The sequence below is a fragment of the Magnolia sinica genome, chromosome 1 (genome assembly GCF_029962835.1).
Source record: "Magnolia sinica isolate HGM2019 chromosome 1, MsV1, whole genome shotgun sequence".
Lineage (NCBI taxonomy): Eukaryota > Viridiplantae > Streptophyta > Magnoliopsida > Magnoliales > Magnoliaceae > Magnolia > Magnolia sinica.
This window is the reverse complement of record NC_080573.1, coordinates 88,447,748-88,474,452: the sequence shown is the minus strand read 5'-3', so window position 1 is coordinate 88,474,452 and position 26,705 is coordinate 88,447,748. Positions and strand designations below refer to the sequence as shown.

Below are 26,705 nucleotides of genomic sequence, written 5' to 3'. Positions count from 1 at the left end.
TCACTACCATTTTTAGTTTAGCACTATTTTGATAATGGGTGACTCATCCTTCTCACATGTAACACTAATGATAATGGTGTTGACTCAATCATTTGACTTGTGCGGCCCATGTGGATGAAGCATATCTCTAATTACATTGATTAAGCAACCTGATTAATTGAGCTAATCTTCATATGGAATCATTCCATTATTGTCAATTCGATCTAGATTGTCATACAATTGTGCAATGTTTAATTTGAAGCATCACCACCATCTTTAAATGGTTAAAAACTAACATGAAAGTCTAATTGAGAAAACTAAACATTGTTATGTAAGTCAAGTAGCAAAAATTGGGCAGATCCAAATCTTAAGTGGACCACACCATAGAAAATATCAAGTAGACCACACCACAGGAAATAATGGGGATTGACTGCTTACTATTGAAAACTTTTAATTTGGGGACCACAAAAACTTTTGATCCAGTTGAAATTTGTGTTTTCCCTTAATCCAAGTATGACTTTATTAACAAGTTAGATGGCAAATAATTGCTATAGTGGGCCCTAAGAAATTTTAATGTGGACACTCAATCCCCACTGTTTTTCATTGTGTGGTCCACTTAAAATTTAGATCTGCCTTATTTTTGAGCTCATGTTCAAAAATGAGTTAACAAAATAGAGAGACAATGTTAATAAAATGCAAACATCATAATACAGGCCATATATAGACCTTTGACACCAGCTATTTGGATGGTGTTAGGCACACTAGCCCAACACTAGCTATTGAAAACTTTTAATTTGGGGACCACAAAAACTTTTGATCCAGCTGAAATTTGTGTTTTCCCTTAATCCAAGTATGACTTTATTAACAAGTTAGATGGCATATAATTGCTATAGTGGGCCCTAGGAAATTTTAATGTGGACGCTCAATCCCCACTGTTTTCCATTGTGTGGTCCACTTAAAATTTAGATCTGCCTTATTTTTGAGCTCATGTTCAAAAATAAGTTGACAAAATAGACAGAAAATGTTAATAAAATGCAAACATCACAATACAAGCCATATATAGACCTTTGACACCAACTATTTGGATGGTGTTAGGCTCACTAGCCCAACACTAGCTAGTTGGATGCTGTGAGGCACACTGGCCAAACTTCAACCTCATAACCCACCTTGCATTAAATTTCCATACATATCTTATTAAAATGCCATTGTGTAAGACATTTCTATTATGAAAAATAGTACACCTTATAGGTACCATCACATGGTATAAAAATCACAGTCCACCAAATCTCATGATACAACTGATATGGACTTGATGAACAACCCACAATCATCTGGCCACACATGGGGTGGTGTGTAAATGTTTGTAATGACCCGGGAAATTTTGTGCCTTGACCCGAGTACTACCTCTATTTTTTTCCTTAGTAGCTTATTGGGGTAATTAGTGCTAATTTTGGTTGCTTATGAAATTTGCATCAATCACTTTAAATTCAATCTGCATGACTCAAAACCTGTAGAATAGTTAGCGCTATGTTACTCTGAAATCTGGGATTCATCGCTATATCCAGTTGTTCTTGGGAATTTTTGGAAGTTCTGGATTGGACCTGGACCACGCGTCGTAAGTCCGATGGCGATAATCTTAGGCTGTATTGGTCACCATGTTGGACTTGGCCATCACCTTGAAAATCAAGTCCATGTGATGTTCTGGGTCGATTTGATTGAGTCTGGAGTAAAGAGTGTGAGAACGGTTGGAAATTAATTAAGATTTTATGAAATCTGAGTCGTGTCGCTCGCGTGACGATTTTAACCAATCTGACTGTTGAATTCTAACCCAATTTCACCCTCTGATCAGGGAAGGTGGCCCAGGCATGTCCTTGTGCATGTGGACCTGATCGAGTTTCGGTGACCGTTGAATTAAGTGTGGTCCGCCACGGCTGATCGGTAAAGCCGGTCGGTACGAAAACTCAGCCTGACCAAGATCCATGGTCAGTGAGCTTAAGTCTGACCTTTCGTGGATAAAGGCCCACTGGAAGTGCTTCGTTGGATCGAGAGAGGCCAGTTTTGGTTATAACCTAAGTATACCTTGGCCCTGGGGTTGTTTTCATCAATGTTAGGCCTATATATAGACCTTAAAACCCTAGCTCTCTTTTCCATACGAATTTCCTAACCCTAACTAAGAAAGAGAGAGGAAAAGAGAGAGAAAGTGAGAGAGAAAGTTGGTGAATCATCTTAGATTCTTTCTTATTCTCCTTCATCCTTTAACCTTCACTTTGGAATCGTTATTCCGGCGATTCTGAGTTCATCCTTGGGTAAGTTAACCTAACCCTAATCTGTGTTAGAGCTTAGAATAGTCTTTGTGTTATTGTAGCTCATTTCTATTCTTGCTTTAGGTTGTTCTGTCGCCGTTGACGAAGACATATCATCTGAAATCAGTTCGGTGTTCTGTTTCTGGTTAAGGTGCGGACTTTAATTGTATAGGTTATGGTTTTCAAGGCTTTCAATGCCAGTTAGTGGTTTATTCTTGTTATGGATGAGATTTCACATGCCAAATGTTATGTTTATGTTGCGTTCCTGATATGCATGTGGTATATTGAGATTTGTGTATTCTATGTATATGTTGGAAGTATTGTATACGTATAAAATATGTACATGTGTTTGCCATGATTATTTGTCGTGTATGTATGCTAGATGTATGTGCGTCAATTCCTTGGTAAAAGGAATTGTCCAAATGTGTATTTCCAACATACGTCATGTATGTTGACCTATGTATTCTAAGTGTTTGTAGAAATGCCTGAATGATCTAAAGTGCAACTTATTAACCTAATTGCGGGCATTGAGAAGCGATTCTCAACACTCCTGTTAGTGTGCATGATTTACTTCATGTAAGTTACATTCCTTGTTGTTTAATTTCAAGTCTTACTTATGCTTAAATCCATGTTAAGTTGATATTCGTCGAATGCTTGTGTACTGCATGATTTGAGTCGTTGTCCATTACTATTCTAAATTGTAGATATGAATATCTGTTGTAGTGGGATATGTGTGGGACTATGCATTAGTCCAGGAAATCGGTAATCAGCCTTAAGTTCATGGCTGAGGTTGCTTTCGCCACGTAGGATGTGATTAGACGAACCCGAGTCATATTAGAGTTGTCGGCAGTGGTTTGGCCACGAGGAGTGTTTGCGCACTCTATGTCGTTCAACTCAACGTGCGCTCGTGCTAGTCGAGTTCGTCAAGTAACCCGATTGTCCGATGTATGTTCACCATGTATGGACGCTATTGCTTGAATCTAAGGTACCAAACATACCAGTGCAAATCCTGTAAACCGCTGTACCTTGATCCGCTAAGACTCATGAGCTGGACATGGTGGTATGGGACACTGTGTTCGAGCTATCAGCCTACGCTGGGGTGACGAGCCTTCCCGTAGTGACCAGTGAGCAACTAAACTCGTGAGCCGATTATGGTGGTATGGGACACTATATTCGTGCTGTCGGCCTACATTGATTGGTGACGAGCCCTTTGTAGTGACCTCGAGCATGCCTGGATACCGCATTGAGGTGACGAGCCTTAGTGTAGTAACGAAGGTATGATAGGCGTGCATTGATTGGTGACGAGCCCTTTGCAACGACCTGCAACCATATGATTATATGAGATGATCTAGGACTGACGACCCTAGTATGGATCACTGTTTGGATGGTGATATGAGGAAGGTACCTTAGCTTACCAATCCTGCTGTATGAAAAGGACTAATAACAACTTGGTAATCATGTTCATGCACCACATTTGCATGTGCTTTGTAGACGTGGCGCACTTTGAGGTGGTGTCATGCGTAACTTAAGATGGACACACTGAGGGTGTACGCGTGAGGGCATGCATCATTCTGCATACATCCTTGCATTAACAAGAGTACTTAGGACATGTTTGATTGTTCTGCTTTATCATTACTGCTTGATTGAATTGATAACGTGTTAACCTGTGCTTTATTGTTCCACTGAGTTGATCACTCACTCCCACGTTCTAGGACGGTGTTTAAACACCCACCAGACTCTGTCTTAGTTGCTGATGTTGCAGATGTTGATGAGGCTCCTGAGGCAGAGCAGGAGTTTGATGATGATGAGGCTGCATTCTCTTTTATGCAGTTTTCAGATGGGTTCTAGTGAGCCTAGTTCTGATGCGTGGGATGCTGGGATTTCTTTTGGGAATTAAATGATGTAATTTAATATTTGTAATTTTGATAGCAACACTTGTAAGTTCGACTTGGTATGTATATGTTTTTCAGGGATTTGCACATGTTCACATACGATTCTATAAGTCTTCCGCTTGCGTTCTTCACTTATCCCTGAATTATATTTGCAGTTTGGCTTAATCTATTCCATGTTTTATGTACTCATACAGATAACATACATCCATCATTAAATATGTTGCATAAGTGATGTTTTGGAACTCGGGAGCTGAGTTATGCTCGACCCCCGAATTTCAGGGCGTTACAATGTTATCCTTTGTGAATGCATGAGGTTTTCCAAAGAGGGAATTATCATAAAAAGCTAGCTCTATCTTTGATTGTCATGCACTTCCATCTGGCTTGAAATGGCAAGTCGATGTGTAGAAAGCCAAATTGAGCATAATGGAAATTTCAACAACTAGCCATTCCACTCAATGCAAATATAGTTACTTGCATGTGCAGCCTAACATATGAAAATTTTTCATTGTTCTTTTTATTCCTTTCTGATATTATGTTGCAGTGACACAAACTGAATTTTGTGACTATTTTATATGGATCGAATTACTATGTGTCATTTAAGTGCTTAGCTACTTAAACAAAAAGCAATAATTTCCATCCTCGTAGACATGCTTATTCTGTTCAATGCTTTTATAAGTGCATGTCAAAATGCATTTCACTTGAAACCCACTCCAAGCTCATGAAAACCCACACCAATCTACACCAATGCCAAAATCCACACGTCTTTTTGTACCCTTTAACAAGAGCAGGTCATCTAGAAGAAACATCACACTTCTTTTCTTTCATCAGTTCTTTTCTTCTGAAAATTGTGTTTTTATTTTCCATCAAACCAGGGGTTCCAAGAAAATTTTAAAAAGAAAAAGAAAACAAACCAAAAAAAATTTATTTTCCACAAATCCAAACCTACATCTTCCAATCCAGTAAAAGATTCAAACAATAGCCAAAGGAATCAAACACACCTCATCAAAAATTTCATGCTTCAGCAAATATTGTGAACGTCCAACCCCGAACCTGCATTTCTCAAATGATTACTCAGATCAGCTCACCATTAAATAACCATAAACAGAAGGCATTGTAGTTGTTAACTCTCACTAACTCTTGTAAGATTGGATGATTCTTTACAATGAATGCATAAAAATGGTTTAGCTGTGCGTTTCCTTTTTTAATAAATGTGTCCTTATGTAAAAACATTATCTCCAAAAAAGTAGAAAAAGAAAGAACATCATTAGTGGCCATCGGTAGCTGCAATCAATCAAAACTTCATTGGGATTTTTGATCCATCTCAAAGAGAGAGAGAGAGAGAGAGAGAGAGAGACTAATCGTTCTTCTTCTCCTTCTCCTTCTCCTTCTCCTTCTCCTTCTTGTAGCGAAAGGGGGTTTTGAAAACCCTAGCGAGAGAGACAGAGAGGTTGGAAAACAGAGAGGGAAATGGGGCTGAGAGATAGAAAGAGGTTGAGGTAGCGCAAGAGATCGAGAGAGGGCTGAATGCGAGAGAGAGAGAGAGAGAGGGCGAGGGAGGGTCGCGGGTGGGTGAGAGAGAGAGAGAGAGAGAGAGAGAGAGAGGACGAGGGAGGGTCACGGGTGGGTAAGAGAGAGAGAGAGAGGGCGAGGGAGGGTGAGTTGCGGGTGGGCGAGAGAGAGAGAGAGAGAGAGAGATTTACTTTTGTGAAATGGGGTGCGTGGGAGAGGTGCACGAACGAATTTTAGGGGTGATTTATTTTAAGACGTGTGGGGCCCACCATTGTGTATGTTAATTATCCACTCCGTCCATTCATTTTAATGACGCATTTTTAGGATTTATCTAAAAAATGAGTCAGATCTAAGATTAAGGTGGACCACACCACATATTAACGATATAAATTTATTTTTTCATTCTTTCTCATGGTGTGGTCCACTTAGACTTTTGATCTTTCTAATTATTGGGCTCATCCACTAAAGTAATATTTCAAATTTGATGGACTGATTAGATAAAATAAATATATTGCAATTGGCCCCATGGAGCCCCTTAAGCATCATCAGTCTCTAATAAAGTCCTATTGGGAGGTATGCTTTAGTTACAGATTAAGTAAGTTTTAGCTACGGATTATATCTGTAACTAATTAGCTACGAATTAAAGTCGTAGCCATAGACCTCTATAGTCTGTAGCCTTTGGTCACTTTTTTGGTAGTGCACCCATTTACAACCTATCGGTTTCTTTTTAGGTAGTAGGTTGATAACATCTAAATATATCGCATTTATCATCTCAATTGCATTAATTTTCATGCATTTAAAGTACTTAATTGATTAACTAACATCTATTTTGTAGGATTGCTTTTAAAACTCATATTGGAATATGTCTCTATAAACTTGTCTTTGGGAAGCTTGTCACTTACTAGTGGAATTGTAATATAAGGCATACTAAGCCATAAAGAAGTTCAATTTTGACATTGATAAAGTTAGCACGCTACGTAAACTCCATCTTATGGAGTTTGAAGAAATTAGGAAAGACGCGTATGACAATGCAAAAGTATATAAGGAGAGAATGAAAGTATTCCATGATAAGAACATTTTCAAGAAAACATTTGAATTAATTTAGAAAGTCCTCATTAATAATTCTCGTCTATATTTTTCCTAAAAAAATGGGATCTAGATAGAAAGGTCCATTCATAGTAAAGACTATTTATCCATATGGGGCCGTGGAGGTTGTGAATCCTAAAAACGGTAATGTATTCATAGTAAATGGTCAGACACTAAAATCATTTATAAAAAAATTAGTTATAGAAGAAGTATCCTGTTCACTCCCCAAGTATAGGGTTGTAATGTAGTAATAAACTCGGTGAGACCGAGGTCGAATCCCAAGGGACTGAAACCTGTACGTTATCTGAAACTAGGTAGAAATAGAAATAGTCTAAGATGAAATCGAAGTCAAATATAAATTGATGAATAATGGTGAAATACTAATCTAAAACTTAAGGAATTTAGAGGAAGGAAACTAGGGATTCAGAGGATCCACTTGTAGAGATCAGGGAGATCTTATGCCTGCATCAAGAATCATGGAAATTAAACTGAACTTACTTGATCTAGTCTTCACGAGATGAAAGGTATATGAATTAGAATGGGTTCCATCATCAAACTATGCCCAGGAGACAAAGCAAACAATAGAATTAAACTAATTACCAACCAATCAATAATGCATGAAAGTTAGGAAGGATACCGTCATCCAACCATGCCCATAAGACGATGGTGAACAACAGGGCTTCCTGACGTCATAAACATCAAAAGGAGGAAGAAATACTCAAAACCATCGCAGATCTATTGTAATTTCAGTCACAATAGACCATTAAAAATAACTGAAAGTATTCCTTTTAATTTGAACAAAAATCAACATCAGTCAGTCTAAACAATAGGCACAAGCAAAGTCTCTCCCATCAGACTACAAGCTTCCCCTCTTAGCCCTAGCTAAGAGGTTTAGCCGATCACGGGCATGATTAGGCTAAATTCAAAATAAACAAAAGAAGAAGAAGAAAAGAAAAAAGAAAAACCAGGTCCAGCCCAAGCCTTGCTCATGTGCAGCCACGTTCCAACCTTCGCTGCTCACTTTTCACGTTCCCTCCGACCTCCGTTCTCTCATCTCTCTTGTCTCTTTAATAGTAGGACGGTCGGCGGGAGGAAGTCCTGGCTGGAGTCGGTTCCTTACGCACGAGAGGCGGTGAAGCTTACGTAGAAGTTGGTGTTTTCGTGCGTAAGGTTACGCAGCAGCGGATTCAGAATATTCTTGCGTGCAACGAGTAAAGGCGTAACGAGGAGCTGATTGCATGATCTACTCTAGTCAGCCTCCTTGAGGGTGATCAGCAGCCCTATATGAAAGGTTTGGGCGGCCAGGGTCGTCGGACCGATCTTGGCCATGAGTGCAGAACGGCCCCGAATCATCGGGTCTTGGACGCGCGCAACAGAGCCCTCATTCTTACTGCTGTGTTGATGGTGGGGCTCATGATCGGGCTTTTCTGAGAAATCCAATCCGTCCATTGGAAGCTTCACAAAAATTCATTCAGATATGGTCGGGTTTGGATCGTCTTTGCTACGGTCCACCTTGATTGATCATGTGGCGATCATCAGACGTTCAACATGGTGAGCGCGATCTCCGGTTTCATCCCTGGCATAGTTTTCATGGTTTAAGGCAGTACGTTCGTCCGATTCCAGTGGATGGTCCTGATCGATCATGAAGATCATGATCGTGGTCCATAGACTCCAACCACGATGCTCTGTTCGAGCGTTTCGCAGGGCGCGAAAATAAGAAAATGAAAATTTCCATTTTTAACTTGGATTCAATCGGTCAAAGGTCATATGACCACTTGAATTGGTTCGGTGCACTGCTAGTGCACATGTGCACTTGCACATGTCATTCAAGGTGGGACTCAGTGTGATGCTTGTGAAAGATCCGATCTGTCCATTCCTTTTCTCATCTCATTTAAGCTGTCTAGGTCCAGTTTGAAGAATATCTAGATCTCAGGTGTGACCAAAATCAATGGTTTTTGGGTTGATCTGACTGTTGAGCCACTTCCACAAGGATCCAATGGATGAAAATCGATGTGTATGGTTAATTCATGATCATCAGGCCTCATATAAAGTTCGGAGCCAATCAGATGGTGGGAACCCCATGATTTAGCACTATAGATGTGTAACGCCCTGAAATTCGGGGGTCGAGCATAACTCAGCTCCCGAGTTCCAAAACATCACTTATGCAACATATTTAATGATGGATGTATGTTGACTGTATTAGTGCATAAAACATGGAATAGATTAAGCCAAAACACAGATATGATTCAGGGATAAGTGAATAAAGCAAGCGGAAGACTTATAGAAAATATGTGTACAAGTGTAAATCCCTGAAGTACATATACAAGCCAGGTCGTATGAAAGTGTTACTTAACAAAATTATAAGTATCAAGTTACATCATTTAAATTCCCAAAAATAATCCCAGAGATCCCACGCATCAGACCAAGGCTCGCTTGAACCCGTCTGAAAACTGCATATAAGAGAAGGCAGCCTCATCATCATCCATCTCCCGCTCTGCCTCAGAAGTCGCATCCACATCTGCAACATCAGAACCTAAGACAGAGTCTGGTGGGTGTTTAACACCGCCCCAGAAACGTGGGAGTGAGTGATCAACTCAGTGGAACAATAAGGCACTGGTTAACATGTTATCAGTTCAATCAAATAGTAATGATAAAGTAGAACAATTAAATAAATCCTAAGTACTCTTGTTAATGCAAGGATGTATGCAAAATGATGCGTGCTCTCACGCGTACACCCTCAGCATCTTCATCTTACGTTACGCATGACATCGCCTCAAAGTGCGCCACATCTACAAAGCACATGCAAATGCGATGCATAGATATGATTACCAAGTTATTATTAGTCCATTTCATACAGCAGGATTGGGAAGCTAAGATACCTTCCTCATGTTATCATCCAAACAGTGATCCATTATAGGGTCGTCAATCCTAGACATCTCATACGATTATATAGTTGAGGTCGTAACAAAGGGCTCGTCACCAATCAATGCACGCCTTTCATACCTTTACTACCACAGTTCGACTCGTCACCTCCTTGCGGTATCCAGGTATGCTCGAGGTCACTACAGAGGGCTCGTCACCAATCAATGTAGGCCGACAGCACGAATATAGTGTCCCATACCACCATAATCGGCTCACGAGTTTAGTTGCTCACTGGTCACTACGGGGAGGCTCGTCACCCCAGCGTAGGCCGACAGCTGGACCACGGTGTCCCATACCACCATGTCCGGCTCATGAATCTTAGCGGATTAAGGTACCATGGTTAATAGGATTACACTGGTAAGTTCGGTACCCTAGATTCAAGCAGTAGCGTCCATACATGGTGAACATACATCAGACAATCGGGTTACTTGACGAACTCGACTAGCACGAGCGTACGTTGAGTTGAGCGACATAGAGTGCGCAAACACTCCGTGTGGCCAAACCACTGCCAACAACTCTAATACGGCTCGTCTAATACGTCCTACGTGGCGAAACCAATCTCAGCCACGAACATAGGGTCAATTACCGATTTTCTGGACTAGTGCATAGTCCCATACACATTACACTACAACAGATAATTGTATTGAATGTAGAACAGTAAAGGAACAACAACTCAAATCATGGTACATACGCATCTGAAGAATATCAACTTAACATAAGTGTAAGCACAAATAGTGCTTGAATTTAAATAACATGGAATGTAACTTGCATAAAGGAAATCATGGACATCAATAGGAGTGTTGAGAATCACTTCTCAACGCCCGCAATTAGTGTAATAAATTACACTTTAGATCATTCATGCATTTCTACAAACACTTAGCATACATGGAACAACATACATGACGTATGTTGAAATACATGCATTTAGACAATTCCTTTTACCAAGGAGTTGTCATACACACATCTAGCATACATACATGACAAATAATTATGGCAACCACAGGTGCATATTTTATACATATACGGTACTTTATACATACACATAGAATACACAAATCTCAATATAACACATGCATAACAGGAAAGCAACGTAAACACAACATTTGGCATGCAGAATCTCATCCATAACAAGAATAAATCACTAACTCGCATTGAAAGCCTTGAAAACCATAACCTATACACTTAAAGTCCGCACCTTAAGCAAGGAATGAACACCGAACTAATTTAGACGAGTTGTCTTCGTCAACGGCGAAAGAATACCCTAAGACAAGGATAGAAATGAGATACAACAACTCCAAAACTAATCTAAGCTCTAATATAGGTTAGGGTTAGGTTAACTTACCCCAAAAGAACTCAGAATCGTCAGAAGAACGATTCAAAGTGAAGGTTCGAAGATGAAGAAGAACAAAGAAGAATCCAAGATGATTCACCAACTTATCTCTCTCACTTTCTCTCTCTTTTCCACTCTCTTTCCAAGCAAGGGTTAGAGAAAATTCGTATGGAAAAGAGGGCTAGGGTTTAAGGACTATAAATAGGCCTATATTTGATGAAAATAACCCCAGGGACAAGGTATACTTAGGTTATAACCAAAGCATGCCTTTCTCGATCCAACGAAGTACTTCTGGTGGGACTATAACCACGAAAGGTCGGACTTAAGCTCCTTGACCATGGATCTAGGTCAAGCTGAGTTTTCATACCGACCGGCTCTTCAGATCAGCCGTGGCGGACCACACTCAATTCAACGGTCACGGAATCTCGATCAGGTCCACAAGCACTAGGATATGCCTGGGCCAACTATCCTGATCAGAGGGTGAAATTGGGTCAGAATCCAATGGTCAGATAACTTAAAATCGTCGCGTAAGCGACACAACTCAGATTTCATAAAAACTTAATAAATTCCAACCGTTCTCACACTCTTCACTCTGAGCTCAAACAAATCGACCCAGAACATCACATGGACTTGATTTTTGAGGAGATGGTCAAGCCCAACTCGGTGACCGCAATAGCCTAAGATCATCACTATCGGACTTTCGACGTGCGGTCCAGGTCCGATCCGGAACTTCCAAAAATTCCCCAGAACAACTGGATTTAGCGATGGATCCTAGGTTTCAGAGTAACGTAGCGCTAACTAATCTACAGGTTTAGAGCCATGCAGATACAATTTAAAGTGATTTATGCGAATTTCATAAGCAATTGAGTATAGCGCTCATTACCCCAAAAATAACTACTTAAGGAAAGATTAGCACAAAAATTCCAAGGTCGTTACAAGATGCCTTTCAGGCCTGTTTGAAGTGAGTGACTGGAATTTCTCTGATCTCTGGTGTGTAAATCCTTAATCTTGGTCCCACGGAGTCCCGTCCAATGCCTTGGTGATGACAGAGCGTCAAATCTATACCTTTAGCATCCTTTTCAATCCATGCTCATCAATTCTCCTTGCATCACAAACAAGATTAAAATAGCCCATTAAAACAGTATCATGTTCGTAATTCAGGTAATAACCGGGGTCTAATATGCAATATTTGACCCTCGACACAACCCCCAATCAGCATTTTGCTAGTCCTGAGCAAAGTATGCGAAAAAATAAGTTGAGAATTAAGAAACAATTCCTGTGGAACCGAGTGATATTTTGAAAAACCCAGATACGAGAATTCTAAGATTCATGAATGTTAGTTATTACTTTCTTGTAGACTCAAGCGCACGGTAAACTTCATAATCAAGTTCAAAGTATTACTCCATCAATTAGAAAAATTCTAAACATTGAGTTCCGTGAGTGTATAGTGTACTCTCGGCTTATCATTGTTAAAATTCACTTCTTTAATTCAGGATATCATTAATAACCAACAAGATAATTCATGATAACCAAAACTTAAACCAAAACTTGCCTCACAGATTATCTTTTCATTTTTTTCAGCTTTTGATTTTTCTAGTAAAGGTAACGCCAAGGAGGGGAATCAAATCCTCACCTATAGGGAGCAAACCTAAGGTAAAGACTGTACACCCAACTCCTTTTTCAAATGTCATCCATGGGGAATCGAATCCTCACACATAGGGAGCAAACCTATGGTAAAGACTGTTCGCCCAATCCATTCAATTTCCCAAGCTGGTTCCTTTCATGTTTAGTGATTACCAAGTTAATCCTTTAATATCGAACTGAAACCTTAATGTGCAAGCGAGATGTGTTCTAAGAATTCATGACTCAATCAATGTTTAAAGCCTCTAATCATGGATTGATAATTTGAACTCAACCATGGAATCTATCAGACAGCTAAATCCACGAGACGTAAATCCACAACACCCATATCTTATAATTCCAAATCAATGATGATCGTCAAAATCACATCGAATTCACAAGGATTTTCAGAAAAATTTTAAATTTTTTTCACAATTTGGTCAAGATCGAAAAAGTACTGATAAGGTGACCAAATCTCCCACCCCCAACCAAAAGTCTACATTGTCCTCAATGTAAAAGAATAAGCATGCAATGCACATGGGACAACGAAAGTAAATGAGAAGTGATGGGATGATAATACCTGAACGAAAGAATCAAGAGGCTTTCCATAGATTTCTATGTAAGAGCGGGTCAGCACAAGAGAGAAACCAACAAAAATAAAAATAAAATCCTACCTATACCACTTTCACAGGTACTCTCGATTGCATTTAGCATATGCAACAAGTCTTTAAACCCCTAGGTTGCCCCTAGTGGACGAGTTGTAGTCTCGTGAGGGTTTGCAGCAATGTTACCCACAAACATTGAACTAACTAATTAGGAAAATGAAACAGAATGAAAAGCTGGTTTGGCTCCCAGGAGCGCTAAGTTTACCGTCTATCCTAAAATAGTATACAGGAAACTATCCTAGTCCTATGAAAATAGGAAACCTACCTATACTTCCATCAGACTAGGAGATCAATCTTGGTAAACAGGATCATTCAGAGGTATGGACATGTCCTCTGAATCAAATTTCTCGACAAATGGCTTTAAGCGATGTCCATTTACTTTAAACTCCTTGCCATTGTCAGGATCTCTTATCTCAACGGCCCCATGAGGATACGCAGTGACCACAATGTAAGGGCCAGTCCAATGAGATCGAAGCTTACCAGGAAAGAGATGTAATCGAGAATTATACAAAAGGACTTTCTGACCAGGTGTGAATAATTTTCATAGAATACGTTGGTCATGAAACACCTTCATTCTGTCTTTGTAAATTCTTGAGTTCTCATACGCATCGTTCCGGATTTCTTCAAGTTCATTTAATTGAAGTTTACGTAGCGAGCCAGCGTTGTCCAGATTGAAATTCAGATTTTTGATCGCCCAGTACGCTTTATGTTCCAACTCCACAGGCAAGTGACAAGCTTTCCCATAGATAAGTCTAAAGGGAGACGTTCCAATAGGAGTTTTGAAAGCAGTACGGTATGCCCATAAGGCATCGGTTAATCGGATTGACCAATCCTTACGATTAGGGTTAACCGTTTTCTCTAGGATATGTTTAATCTCCCTATTGGAAATCTCAGCTTGTCCACTTGTCTGTGGATGGTATGGGGTGCTCACCTTATGAGAGATACCGTATTTCTTCATTAAGCTCTCGAATGGTCTATTACAAAAGTGTGAGCCCCCATCACTAATGATGACTCGAGGCGTCCCGAATCGCGAAAGGATGTTCTCTTTTAAGAATTTAATGACCGTGCGATGGTCATTATTTCAGCACGGAATTGCTTCAACCCATTTAGTGACATAATCTATAGCGAGCAAAATATACAAATATCCAAATGATTGGGGGAATGGTCCCATGAAATCGATGCCCCAATAGTCAAATGCTTCTATGATAAGGATGGGAATCAAAGGCATCATATTTCGACGGGATAATGCTCCCAATTTTTGACAACGCTCACAAGCCTTGCAAAACTCATGAGTGTCCCTGAACATAGTGGGCCAATAAAAGCGACACTGTAAAATCTTGGCCGTAGACTTTTTAGTAGAAAAGTGACCACCACAGGCCTGTGAGGGACAGAAAGAGATGACACTCTGATGCTCATTGTCTGGCACACATCTCCTCAGGATTTGGTTTGAGCAATATTTAAACAAATATGGATCGTCCCAGAAAAAGTTGCGCACCTTGGTGAAAAATTTCTTCTTATCTTGCGCAGTCTAATGTGTCGATATGGAACCTGTGGCAAGATAATTAGCAATATCAGCGAACCAAGGTGAATGGGAGACTCTGAACAATTGTTCATCAGGGAACATGTCATTGATATGGGTCGCCTCAAGGGAATCAAAGGTATTAAGGCGAGAAAGTTGATCAGCTACTACGTTTTCTACTCCCTTTTTATCTTTAATTTCCAAATCAAATTCTTGGAGTAGAAGGATCCATCGTATCAGGCGGGGCTTAGAATCATTCTTAGAAAGAAGATACTTAAGTGCTGCATGATCTGTGTAGATAATGATCTTAGATCCGATCAAGTAGGACCTAAATTTATCTAAAGCGAACATTACGGCTAGGAGTTCCTTTTCCGTAGTTGAGTAGTTCACTTGGGTAGAATTTAAAGTTTTACTTGCGTAATGAATGACGTACGGCCTCTTATCTTTTCTCTGGCCTAGAACCGCTCCAAGAGCATAATCAGAAGCGTCACACATAAGCTCAAAAGGAAGGTTCCAATCAGGTGGTTGCATGATAGGTGCAGTGGTTAACATGCCCTTAAGCTTGGTGAAAGTTTCCTGGCATTGTTCAGTCCACTCGTATGGTGTGTCCTTTTGCAAAAGATTACATAAGGGACGAGAGAAGAGACTAAAGTCCTTTATGAATTGTCTATAAAACCCTGCATGTCCTAAGAAGGATCGCACATCTTTGATGTTCTTGGGCGGAGGTAAGTTAGAGATAAGATCAATTTTTGCCTTATCCACCTTGATTCCTTTGGACGAGATAATATGTCCAAGGACAATTCCCTTATGAACCATGAAATGACACTTCTCCCAATTAAGTACAAAGTTCTTCTCTTCACATCTTTTCAGCACACATTTAAGACTCTCTAAGCACTTGCTGAAAGATGAACCAAAAACAGAGAAATCGTCCATAAAGACCTCTAGATATTTTCCCACCATGTAAGAAAAGATACTCATCATACATCGCTAAAAGGTAGCAGGGGCATTACATAATCCGAATGGCATCCTTCTGTAGGCAAAAGTGTCATAGGGACATGTAAATGTAGTCTTTTCCTGGTCCTCAAGGGCTATTTCAATCTGATTGTAGCCCGAATACCCGTCAAGGAAACAGTAATAGGAATGACCAGCTAGCCTTTCCAAGATTTGATCAATGAAGGGCAAAGGAAAGTGGTCCTTCCTCGTGACGGTATTCAGCTTCCTGTAGTCAATGCACATTCTCCAACCAGTAGTAACTCTAGTTGGCACGAGTTCATTATTAGCATTGGCTACGATGGTGATCCCGAACTTCTTAGGAACCACTTGAGTTGGACTCACCCATTGACTATCGGATATGGGGTATATGATTCCCACATTTAATAGTTTAAGAACCTTGGCCTTAACCACTTCCCTCATGTTTGGATTTAGTCTACGTTGTGATTGCCGAGCGGTCTTAGCATTATCCTCAAGATAAATGCGGTGAGTATAAATCGAGGGGTTGATTCCCTTAAGGTTCGCTATCGTCCATCCAAGGGCTCCCTTATGCTCAATGAGAGTAAATATCAGCATACTCTCTTGTTCTTTCTTCAGGTGGGCAGAGATCACCACCGGGTATGTCTCATCTTAACCTAAATAGACATATTTCAAATCAGAGGGCAAAGGTTTTAGGTCAAGCTTTGGTGGCTTGAGGTTAGACGGTAGAGGCACTACATCAGTTTGAGGTAACTCTTCAAATTGTGGCCTCCACCGGTTAACTTCAAGTACCGATGCAGTATCAAGCAAGGCACACGTCTCCCTAATCATGTCATCATCAAAATCATGAGAGTGGCCCAGGCACGTCTCTAGAGGGTTAGAGGATAAGGTCAGAGGTGTCGTATCTTCCACTAAAGAGTCAATCATGTTAATATCGTGAAAATCGTCATCATCCTCTAAGTTTATGCCGTTACTGAAAAAAATGTTTGACTCCAATGTCATATTCCCAAAAGACATAGTCATGGCACCATTCCTGTAATTGATAATTGCGTTTGAAGTGGCAAGGAATGGGCGACCCAGAATGACGGGAATCTGAGTGCTTATGTTATTGATGGGTTCTGTGTCCAGGATGATAAAATCTACAGGGTAATAAAATCTATCAACTTAGACCAACACATCCTCAATTATCCCTCTTGGTACACGGACAGAGCGATCAGCAAGTTGTAGTGTGGTTAGGGTGGGTTTTAATTCACCCAAACCTAATTGTTTGTACACCGAGTAGGGAATCAAATTGACGCTCGCTCCTAAGTCAAGAAGTGCACGATCAATTCGATGATCCCCGATTACACATGATATGGTTGGGCTACCGGGATCTTTGAATTTTTGTGGCACGTCTTGCTTTAGGATAACACTCACTTTCTCGGTCAAGAAGATCTTGTTTTGAATATTCTGCCGTCGTTTGGTCGTGCATAAGTCTTTCAGGAATTTGGCATATGAAGGTATCTGTTTTACGACATCAAGTACAGGAATGTTGACTTTCACTTGTTTCAACACCTCTAGGATATCCTGAGAGTTAGAGAGAGGTTTTGGTGCGACCAACCGTTGGGGAAATGGAGCAACTGGCTTTTCTAGAAGTTTCGGTTCTAATTTTTGTGGGGCCTTACTAGATCCATTATTGTTGTCCTCTTCTGGTTCTTGAGGCTTTTCGGGCCTAACCGGAAGGGTTTTATCAATGATCTTTCCACTCCTAAGAGTGGTGATGGATTTAGCGTGCCCCATTTGATTTGAAGAGCTGGGATCACTTATCTCGTATTGCGGTTTAGGATTGGGGAGCGGTTATGCAGGAAGCATCCCCTTTTCTATAACCGTCATACGTGAATCCATCTTTTACATAAAGTCTCACATTGCATGGGTCAACTCTTGTATGGAGTTTTGAACCGGTTCTTCTTGAGGTTTCCCCTGATTTGGATTTTGATTGAAGAAACTTTGAGGGGTAGCAGTTTGTCCATTTCTCCAACTAAAGTTTGGATGATTTTTCCAACCAGGATTATACATATTAGAGGTTGGTCCATTGAAAGGTCTTTGATAATTATTTACGGCATTGGATTGCTCATTCAACACTTCTCGAAAGGCGGGTATTGTAGGACAATTTTTAGTTGTATGAATGTTACAATCACAGATGTCGTAAACAATTTCATTAACCTTATCCTTCTTTCCTTCCATGGCCTTAGCTTTCCTTATGAGCGTATTCACTTTACACTTGAGATCATCCTCTTCTTTCAAGAGATACAATCCACCTTTCTCCTTTAATTGAGTCGGCCTGGACGTGGTATTTGACTTTGGGTAATAGTCCCATGATTGTGTTTTTTCAGCAAGACTATTGAGGTAATCTCCCATACCTCGTCAACATTTTTATTAATGAATTCTCCGTTACACATTATCTCAACCATTTGGCACATGGAAGATGTCAGTCCATCATAGAAAAAATTTATAATGCGTCACGTTTCAAAGCCGTGTTGTGGGCATGAACCGACCAAATCCTTGAACCTTTCCCAACATTGGTAAAATATTTCATCCTCCTTTTGGGTGAAGTTCATGATTGCTTTTCTAAGGGTAATCGTTTTATGATGTGGAAAGAATTTCTTTATAAATTCCCTTTGCTTATCATTCCATGTGCCAATGGATCTAGGACGCAGTGAATGTAACCACGTCTTAGCCTTCTCTTTTAAGGAAAAAGGAAAGAGTCTCAGCCTGACTGTGTCCTCAGACACATTTTGAAAATATAAGGTGGCTCTAATCTCATCAAACTCTTTCAAATGTAGATATGGTTCTTCAGATTCGAGCCCATGGAACTTAGGAAGGAGTTGGATAACCCCTGGCTTGATGTCCATATGTCCTGTATTTTCAGGAAAAATCATGCATGAGGGCGTACTCACCCCCGCTGGTTGTAAATAATCTCGTAAAGTACGTGGCGGGGGTGCTTGATACACCTCATTCTCATCCTGAATGTCCTCCACCCTAGGTTGGGGTAGAAGAGGTTGGTTTTCAGCCATCACTTCAACTAACTCAGGGGATTTCGAGTGGTGTCTAGTCCTGCGATGGATAGTCAACCCCTCAACCAATCCTCCTTCAGTCAAGAGATGACGAGTGTTGTCACGGGCCCACTTGGGCATGAAACACTCACAGCCCTCAATCAAGTTCGAAACCTAATCCTAAGAAAGGAAAAGAAAATCTAGAAAGAAAGAGAGAGTTGGAAGGAAATTACCAAATTGAAGTCCCTAAGTTAAAGACTTGCAAAAGAAAACAAACAAGTCAGTTTTTAAAGAGAAGGTCTAGAATTAGAAAATCCTTAAAAAGAAAGATAGAAGTAAACTAGTTTTTAAAAGAAGAAAGTCCTAAACTAGAAAGTAAATTACTAAAAGAGAATGGAAAAATAGAAAGTAGAGAGAAAACTTATCGAATTAGAAATTTCTACCTTAAAATCCTACACAATAGGAAATTTAGTTTCTAAAAAAGGGAAATAACTAACCTAGTTTCTAAAAACAAAAGAGGAAAGTTTTTAAAAATAAACTATTTCCTACAAATAGGAAAATACTAGAATTAGAAAATTTCTAAAATTTAAACCCTAATTTTAAAAGTAGAAAAAGTAGAGAAATTAGGAAGGAATTACCAATTTAGAAACTTATGTCAGGATCCTACAAAACAGGAAAACAAGTTAGTTCTAGAAATCAAATAAAAATCTAGGACTAAAGTTAGTCAAATTCTAATCTTAAACTAATCTAAACCTAATTAATTTCAGAGAATCGCAACCGTCAGTCCTCGACAACGGTGCCAAAAACTTGTTCACTCCCCAAGTATAGGGTTGTGATGTAGTAATAAACTCGGTGAGACCGAGGTCGAATCCCAAGGGACTGAAACCTGTACGTTATCTGAAACTAGGTAGAAATAGAAATAGCCTAAGATGAAATCGAAGTCAAATATAAATTGATGAATAATGGTGAAATACTAATCTAAAACTTAAGGAATTCCGAGGAAGGAAACTAGGGATTCAGAGGATCCACTTGTAGAGATCAAGGAGATCTTATGCCTGCATCAAGAATCATGGAAATCAAACTGAACTTACTTGATCTAGTCTTCATGAGATGAAAGGTATATGAATTAGAATGGGTTCCATCATCAAACCATGCCCAGGAGACAAAGCAAACAACAGAATTAAACTAATTACCAACCAATCAATAATGCATGAAAGTTAGGAAGGATACCGTCATCCAACCATGCCCATGAGACGATGGTGAACAACAGGGCTTCCTGACATCATAAACATCAGAAGGAGGAAGAAATACTCAAAACCATCACAGATCTATTGTAATCTCAGTCACAACAAACCATTAAAAATAACTGAAAGTATTCCTTTTAATTTGAACAAAAATCAACATCAGTCAGTCTAAACAATAGGCACAAGCAAAGTCTCTCCCATCAGACTACAAGCTTCCCCTCTTAGCCCTAGCTAAGAGGTTTAGCTGATCACGGGCATGATTAGGCTAAATTCAAAATAGACAAAAGAAGAAGAAGAAAAGAAAAAGAAAAACCAAGTCCAGCCCAAGCCTTGGTCACATGCAGCCACGTTCCAACCTTCACTGCTCACTTTCCACGTTCCCTCCGACCTCCGTTCTCTCATCTCTCTTGTCTCTTTAATAGTAGGACGGTCGGCGGGAGGAAGTCCTGGCTGGAGTCGGTTCCTTATGGATGAGAGGCGGTGAAGCTTACGCAGAAGTTGGTGTTTTCGTGCGTAAGGTTACGCAGCAGCGGATTCAAAATTTTCTTGCGTACAACGAGTAGAGGTGTAACGAGGAGCTGATTGCATGATCTACTCCAGTCAGCCTCCTTGAGGGTGATCAGCAGCCCTGTATGAAAGGTTTGGGCGGCCAGGATCGTCGGACCGATCCTGGCCATGAGTGCATAACGGCCCCGAATCATCAGGTCTTGGACGCGTTCAACAGAGCCCTCATTCTTACCGCTGTGTTGATGGTGGGGCTCATGATCGGGCTTTTCTGAGAAATCCAATCCGTCCATTGGAAGCTTCACAAAAATTCATTCAGATATGGTCGGGTTTGGATCGTCTTTGCTACGGTCCACCTTGATTGATCATGCGGCGATCATCAGACGTTCAACATGGTGAGCGCGATCTCCGGTTTCATCCCTGGCACAGTTTTCATGGTCTAAGGCAGTTGTTCGTCCGATTCCAGTGGACAGTCTAGATCGATCATGAAGATCACAATCGTGGTCCACAAACTCCAACCACGATGCTCTGTTCGAGCGTTTCGCAGGGCACGAAAATAGGAAAATGGAAATTTCCGTTTTTAACTTGGATTCAATCGGTCAAAGGTCATATGACCACTTGAATTGGTTCGGTGCACTGCTAGTGCACATGTCATTCAAGGTTGGACTCAGTGTGATGCTTGTGGAAGATCCGATCTGTCCATTCCTTTTCTCATCTCATTTAAGCTGTCTAGGTCCAGTTTAAAGAATATCTAGATCTCAGGTGTGACCAAAATCAATGGTTTATGGGCTGATCTGACCGTTGAGCCACTTCCACAAGGATCCAATGGATGAAAATCGACGTGTACGGTTAATTCATGATCATCAGGCCTCATATAAAGTTTGGAGCCATTCAGATGGTGGGAACCCCATGATCTTGCATTATGGATGTCTTTCAGGCTAGTTTGAAGTGACTAACTGGAATATCTCTGATCTCTGGTGTGTAAATCCTCAATCTTGGTCCCATGGAGTCCCGTCCAATGCCTTGGTGATGCCAGAGCATCAAATCTATACCTTTAGCATCCTTTTCAATCTACGCTCATCAATTCTCCTTGCATCACAAACACGATTAAAATAGCCCATTAAAACAGTATCATGTTTGTAATTCAGGTAATAACCGGGGTCTAATATGCAATATTTGACCCTCAACATATCCATATCTCTGAAAGATCCAGTATAGTAGGATTGATCTCCTAGTCTGATGGAGATCCATTCCCTTGCTTTCTTAGGATTTATTTTTTTTTCTTTTGTAAAATAGGATGTTTTGTTATGTAATTCTTAGTTGTCGAATCACCAATCTTTGAAGTTCATTGTTGTATGTCATCCTTAAGTACTTGTTCCACCTACTCTTCTTTATTTTGTTGCTCTCTTGTTACCTTTATTACTTATATTTTATACATTGAGAGCAATGTAGAATTTAGGCGAGGGAGTGAGCTTCCATAAGCAAATTTGGAATTTGAGCTGAAAATTTTGAATTTTAAAATTTTTAAAAGCTGATTTCTATAATTTTAGATAGTTTTAGGATATTCAAGAGTTAGTATTGAATACTTTTAAAACCTAGATTCTAATTACTTAATGGATTTTAAGATTAAATTCAGTTTAATGATATTTAGTTGAAATAAAAAATTTAAACATTGATTGAATCATGAATTTATGTGTCACGTCTAACTTACACATTAGACCTTAGTTTGATATTGAATTATTGAAGTGAATATTATTAAGAATACTAGGAACCAAGCCTAGGGAATTCGTCGATCATGCTTATTGAAAAGATGAAAAATAAAGAGTATGCTAAAAAATAGTTGTCATCGAAAAGGGCTACCTATTGAAGTTCATGATAGAAATATACATACATACATACATACATACATATATATATATATATAAAGAGAGAGAGAGAGAGAGAGAGAGAGAGAGAGAGAGAATGTATTAGTGTGAAAGTCGCTGATGAAAAAATTAAGAGTTGGAAGAGTGAATTGTTAAACTGTAAGACAATTTCTAGTTTAGGTTTTGGTTGATCCATTCATTTATTTGATTATCATTATAGACATAGAAGTAGAAAAATCAGATCTGTGATATTGTTAAGTCTGGATTACATAATATGTAAGACTCGTAACCTAGACCGTACTGTTCCGTAGGCTTTTGCGGTCTTCCCTGTCGAATTTCGGCAACCTTTGACATTTATCTGACGTTTGTGCATGACCCTGAGATGCATGCCGTCAACCAAAGTCGGCTCGACCCAAGACTTGTACCTTAACGATCGTGTCGTCGCCGCGGTTCAGATGCCGTGCCGAGGCGATACCCATGTCAGGAGATATGGGCCCGTGTTCGAGGAAAACACCGCGCGTTGCAAAAACCCAAGAGAATCTCTACCGAATGTCACATTCATCCATCAATCAATCCCATTAAGGGTCAAGTACATGTCAAGTATACATCCCCTCTCACCCATCCCCAAGCAACCCCTAAAGTCAAAAGTTCTTACACAAGCCCATACCCCTTCTTACACAATCTACCCCTAAGTCAACAAAGTTCTTACACCCATCACTCACCACATCCATCACTCCATCACCCATCTCTCTTTATAACCCTCTCTCTCTCTCTCTCATTCTCAAACCACTTTCCCAAGCAAGAGAGAGCCACTCGTCCAAGCTCTCCCAAAGCTCTCATGGAGGAGCTTTATTGTGGCCCACTTTCCTACCCTCTCATCTCCCATCTCAACCATCCAAACTCCATCTCTTCCATTAGGATTGAAACCAAGGAGCAAACGAAGCATAGGGAACAAGAAGAAGTGGATGGTGGGTGATCTTGGACCCACATTCTTATTTTTTTTTGTGATTTAAGGGTCCACTTGTCGTGGGACCCACTCGATGTATGTATTATTCAAGGGAGGGCCCAATAGTGGCGGGGTCCCTTTTCCTTTCTCTCTTTCTCTCTTTCTCTCTCTCTCTCTCTTTTTATGATCAATGGCCCACCTATGATGTGTGTATTTTATCCATGTCATCCAACAAGTGGGCCACTTTGATCCTGATTCAGGGCCCGCATGACCGGATGGGTTACACAGGCCCAGATGAAGGGATAAAAAATAAATAAATAAATATCAGCTTGATCCAAACCTAGTGGCCCACTGCATGGGACCACCATGATGCAAGTGCATTGTCTAGCACTGTCCAGCTTGCTGGACAATGGCTGGGCCATGGTTATAATATATATTATATAAATATATGTATATATAAGATATGTATATATCATGATATTATATTATATTATATTATATAATATGATATAATATTATATAACATGGCATATATATATACATACAGATATATATATCTGCACCTGTGGGTCCCACGTGAGATCCAGACCATCCTGAGAGTGGGACCAGATCCACAACTCAATGGTAGACGGAGTGAAAGATACCTCATTTCAACGCTGAGGTCTTGGCATGGATTCCCTGGTATGGGTGGCTACCATGAAGTGTGACTGACGGTGGGTGCTAACAGTGAGGTGTGAATGGATGTGGGGACTGTGGGACCCACCCATGCTGTCCACCCGTCTAGATGGGCCACACCGTGATGCGTGTGGGGCAATCACCGTCTCTGGATGGTGGGACCCACCACACGTGTGGGGCTACCCACGATGCATGTGTATGTCCAGGCCGTCCAGGGCCTGGACGTTCTATTTTTTTAAAATATAATATTAATATATATATATATATTATAATATAATATAATATTATATATTTAATATGTATGTTGTGGTGGGTCATATGTGGGACCCACCTCTGCTTCTTTTAAAAAGTAGCAAGGGCTGCATGTTGTATATAATATAATATTAATATACTGTATATCTGTTGTGGTGGGCCTTACGTGGGACCCACCTCTGCCATCTTAAATGCAGAAAGCTGCACAGCAGCAGCTAGATTTATAAATATTATATATATATATATATATATATATATATATATATATGCTTAAAGCTGACAACAACCATATGATATACATATTATATATAATATGTATGTGTTCTATCGATGCCATTCAACCATTTGGGACCCACCATGATGCATGTGTTGTATCCATGCCGTTCAACCATTTGTGAGATCACTGTACGGCACGGGAAAAAGATTAATGTCAAATCTAAAGTTCAGGTGGACCCCACCATTTAAATAGTAGATAGTGACATCCACCGTTCAAACTTCTAAGGGCCATGGTAGTTTCCAAATAAGTTGATATTGTTTTCACTTCATTTACCTCTATGCTAACTTATGAATAGGTCGGATCTCAAATATACATAAGGATGGGCCTGATTCGATGTAAACGAGGCCCATCGGTGCGGCCTATTTGATATGCATGAAGCCCGTCGGTGCGGCCCATATAATGCGGCCCATGTGATGTGGCCCTCTTGACATCAGAGGCCTATTCTGATATGTTTGAGGCCCAGGTACGAGGCCCACTTGTTGTGTATTCGAGGCCTGATGAGATGTATGTTGGCCCATATGACAAGCCTATGTGACGTAAATGAGGCCCATCGTGATTGCATGTGAGGCCATGGTCCCACTATATGTTTGGCCCTATGTTGCCACTCCTTGGGAGCAATGTTGGTTGGATGTCCACATTGTGACCTTCCCTTAGGCCTGGTTAGGCCCATTGTCCTGTGGGTTAACCCAAATAAGTAGGCCCCATTCGCCGTAGACGGATGACTCCATGCTATCAAATTTGATATAATCACGACTGAGCATCGATCCTTATACTATGGTTGATCAGCTGATCATCTATGGACCTTGCTTCGTTTATTTGCTGATTATTGGTGCTGATTGTCGAGACCGACGCCGATTAACGACCCTGATTATTGACATCGGTGCCGATTATCGAGACCGATGCCGATTAACGACCCTGATTATTGGTGTCGATTGCTGATGTTGATTATCGTACCGATTGTCGAGATCGATGCCAATTATCGACCCAGATTATCAGTGTCGATTATCGATGCTGATTATCGAGGCTAACACCGGTTATCGATACTGATTATGAGTATGTGATAACATAACATCATGATACATGCCCATGCGCATCATCTATATGCTTGTGATGAGATGTGTGACTGATCATAGCACATGCCATTAGGCTGATTGTTATAGGACTCCCTTATGAAGGGAGATGCCCACATGAGCACGTGGTACACGCATGATTGCTGTATGACTGGATTGCGTGATTCATGCATCTCGCATTGTGTGACATGTATACTGTACGCCCTAGCGACATCAGGGCCATAACCGCCACAGGCATATTATGGTTGGCTAGATTGGATATCGAAAATCATGTTCTACATGGGGTGCTATAGATATCCCTGGGTGAAAGTCCTTAAACCCTTATGTTACCAGGAGGTTGCTCCAACGTCTAGACCGAGTGGGTGCATAAGCGCCTAGTGCCGATTACCAGAAGGCCTTACTTTCCACTGTGTGGTGGTCGGTTGGAAGGGGGTACGGCCTTACCCACCCGATTGGAGGGGGCAAAGCTAGGGTGAGTTTGACCAGCTTGAGGAATGGGTCCGCTCTTGACGAGTTGAGTCTGATATTGGCAGCGGATAGTGAGGACTTTTCCACTCACCTTGTTTCACGCAATAGGGCGGCAATCTAATTGGAGTGTACTAGACCGTGGTGATATTCTAGAGTTGAGCTATATTGATATGTGGACTTAGATGAGGATTAGTGTGCTTGGTTTGTATCTTTGCATCGCATGGCCTTAATATGGCTGACATCATTCATGCTTTGCATCACATGGCCTTGGTACGGTTAATGGTATTCATGGATTCATTAGCATGTTCCACATTACTCTGATACTGCATAATTGTATTACTACCTTGCGTGCACATACTTTCACCACCCTCTAAGCTTTCCATATGCTTATGCACGATCGTTGTGTGCAGGTAACGTTGGATCGCAGCAGTGCTGAGGCTTGAGCACGTGGCAGATTATTTTGGAGCTTTTGTCTTTCATCATTGTATTTTCCTTTTTGCACTTTGTACTTGTAAAATTTTGATCATAGTGAAAATGTGATGGAGTTTTTGGTTGTTGTTTGTGGGTTATGCCTTTAG

At 40.5% G+C, this 26,705-nt stretch overlaps 1 non-coding gene across 1 annotated transcript; it reads left to right on the top strand.

The window, feature by feature from the left end:
- The first annotated feature begins 18,302 nt into the window (after positions 1 to 18,302).
- Positions 18,303 to 18,409, top strand: LOC131222726 (small nucleolar RNA R71). Its single transcript, XR_009160170.1, has one exon. It is a non-coding gene; the product is annotated as a small nucleolar RNA R71 (small nucleolar RNA).
- The last annotated feature ends 8,296 nt before the right edge of the window (positions 18,410 to 26,705 follow it).